General features: G+C 41.8%; 1 pseudogene; it reads right to left on the bottom strand.

Annotated features, from left to right (window-relative positions):
• Positions 1–2,070: 2,070 nt before the first annotated feature.
• Positions 2,071–2,849, bottom strand: LOC103012723 (alpha/beta hydrolase domain-containing protein 17A-like; annotated as a pseudogene).
• Positions 2,850–3,300: the final 451 nt, after the last annotated feature.

Raw genomic sequence — 3,300 nt, 5'->3', positions numbered from 1 at the left:
GTTACATTAATATTTTTTATGTCATTACACTTTACCTAACAGCTCAAATATGCAAAGCTTAAATGATATTTTATAATACATAAGATTAATAATTATTAGTAAATGCTAATTAATCAAGATGTGTTTAAATCAAAATAGTTATTTCAGTTACTGTTTATTACACATTTCACAGATATTTCATTTAACGATAAATATACAGAAAATTATTTCTGTGTATCAAACAGTATGTAAGCCGAAGTAACATCAGGATTTGTTACTATATCAAGAAGATCATTGGATGTTTCTATAATGGTAATAGAAACATAGGCTAACATTTATCTCACAGTGATTCTTTGGTAATATTGTACCACTGATTGTTATTTTTCAGCGTATAATGTGATATTATTTAAGTAATTTATGACTGTAATTTAAACGTATAGGCCTGAAATTTATTGAATATTGTTTTCCTTGCTCTATCACCTTTCCCCCTTCCTTTATATGTTAACATAATTAGAAGTTGTTTTATAGCTTTGTCAGAATTGTTAAAATATTTAGAGCCTTAAAATATTAATCAGGAATCATTACATGTTCATTTAATGACTTTCTAACTGACATGAAGGGAAATGAAAAATGAAATATCTCCCATAAAGCCATTGAAAGAAAATAAAACTGTCTATAAAATATCCATTACATGAAATGAATCCCCACAGTCCTCTGGACTTGAACTCGTCTGACTGCTTCATGATGAACATTACTTTGTCTTTTTAAGTTAAAAATGTATAGTTTTCAATTACAGGGTTTTAATTTACTTTAAAATTTAAATTGCTAATTAATCAACTTCAAACACTAAATTTCTGATGTATTGGGAGCTTTATACTCCTATCAAAATGTACATGGATAAACCCTGCTATAAAGATTATTCATTTATATTGAGATGACTATCTGATTTTAACTCCTGATTCAGATAAACTTTTTCATTAGAGAAATTTTACATCTCTATGATTTTTTCCTTTCTAATCATATCAACCACCATGAGTGTCAGCATGCCCCAACAGTAATTAATAAGTACTTTTCATTGCACATGGAAGATGAGTAATCTAAACATGTATGTGTTCCTTCCTGTATATATCAGGTTTCCATTTGTGATGTTTTTATTTCAAAATAAATGCTAGAAGGGAAAAGAGAAAACAAATATTGAGTCTCAAATTCCTGAACTGTTTCCACTATACATCCTTTCAGAACGGTCTCCATAGCATTTTCTCTGGGCATCCCTTTTATGTTCTTTCTCTCATAGAAACCTGCTTCTCTCCTGAGGACACTTCTTCCTATGTGGGCTTCTCAAAGGATAGTTGTTTAGCTCATGCAGCTCAATATCAAAAAAACAAACAATCCAATCCAAAAATGGGCAGAAGACTTAAATAGACATTTCTCCAAAGAAGATATACGATGGCCAAGAAACACTTGAAAGGATGCTCAACATCACTAATCATTAGAGAAATGCAAATCAAAACCACAATGAGGTATCACCTCACACCAGTCAAAATGGCCATCATCAAAAAATCTAGAAACAGTAAATGCTGGAGAGGGTGTGGAGAAAAAGGAACCCTCTGGTACTGTTGGTGGGAATGTAAATTGTTACAGTGACTATGGAGAACAGTATGGAGGTTCCTTAAAAAACTAAAACTAGAACTACCATGTGACCCAGCAATCCCACTACTGGGCATATACCCTGAGAAAACCATAATTCAAAAAGCGTCATGTACCACAGTGTTCATTGCAGCACTATTTACAATAGCCAGGACATGGAAGCAACCTAAATGTCCACCGACAGTTGAATGTATAAAGAAGATGTGGCACATATATACAGTGGAATATTACTCAGCCATAAAAAGAAATGAAATTGAGTGATTTGTAGTGAGGTGGATGGACCTAGAGACTGTCATACACAGTGAAGTAAGTCAGAAAGAGAAAATCAAATACCTTATGCTAACACATATATATGGAATCTAAACAAAAAAACAGAAACAAAAAGGTTGTGAAGAACCTAGGGGCAGGACAGGAATAAAGACACAGAGCGTCTTGGGACACCTTCTAGGTGTTGGGGAACGAGTCACAGCAGCAGGTCTTCTTGGTGTCGGGGAAGGCGATGAGCATGCCCGGGGTGAGCGGGAAGGGCAGCACCACCATGGCGCGCTGGTAGCGCAAGGCCAGGTCCACGGTGGCCACCGTGCTGATGATGCTCTGCCCGTACAGGACGGCGCTGTCCGGGCTGATGCCGTGCCTGATGCGCAGGGCCTGCCAGGCCGCTGTCGGCATAGAGGTTCTACTCCGAGGGCTTGCCCAAGCTCACGCCGCAGCCGGAGTAGTTGGAGATGTTGCAGTTGATGCACGTGCCCAGGCCGATGTAGAAATTGCTCATCTGGCCCAGGTCCACCGCGTTGCCCTGCGAGGAGACAGCCATGTACCCGGCGCTGGGCACGCAGCGCACGTACATGCAGGAGACGCCGTTGCCCCGGCTGCTCTTGGTCGCCAAGACCTCTATGCTGTCCAGCTTGTGCTGGCTGTACCAGAAGTCGGCGCGCTCCAGCAGGTGGAGCTTCCAGCGTCCCGGGGGGTTGCCGGCCGAGGACCGCAGGCTCCCGAGGGGGCGGCCCTGGCCCACCCAGCCCGGGCTCGGGCTCAGGCACCAGCGAGTAGGTGGGCCCTGGAGGCAGGAAGGCGAGCTTGGTGGCGATGCGGCAGGGGCAGGGCGGGCAGCAGAAGAGGCAGCAGAGCTGGGTCACCAACAGGCCGTTGATGGCGGGCGCCAATCTCCTGAGACCCAGAGGTACACACCTTGTTGCTGGAGCTATTCTCTGAGCACAGGGCATTGATTGCTTCTCTTCTTAGACACACGGCTGCACAACTCCTAATGCTCTACTGGACTGAATTCCCTTCGTTCTCCTCTTCCTCCCATGACATAGTTCTCTGACAATCAGAAGAGCCGGCAATGATGAAAAACTCTAAATTCCACAGGCACTGATGCTATGCCTATCCCTTTCTCCGGCTCACCTCCTGTTATCTGTGGAGACTATGTTTTCCAAAATTCAAAGTAACTTTATCACTCTTCGCCTATTGCCTGTCCACTCATTTGAGCTGTGTATCACTTCTGCTTCATTAATGCACTTTTTTACTTTTACAGGATTTACTGTTATGGGGAATTCCCCCTGAAATTGTAAGATATCAACTATTGCACTTAGTTTTCAGGTGGTGAGCTTTTGTTTTATGTTTGACGCACACCCCCCTTGGTATTTTACTTGTAACCAGGAGAGACTGACAAGT

This window comes from Balaenoptera acutorostrata, chromosome 2 (assembly GCF_949987535.1).
Source record: "Balaenoptera acutorostrata chromosome 2, mBalAcu1.1, whole genome shotgun sequence".
Classification (NCBI taxonomy): Eukaryota; Metazoa; Chordata; class Mammalia; order Artiodactyla; family Balaenopteridae; genus Balaenoptera; species Balaenoptera acutorostrata.
The sequence above is the reverse complement of the archived record's forward strand: the minus strand, read 5'-3'. Positions and strand labels throughout refer to the sequence as shown.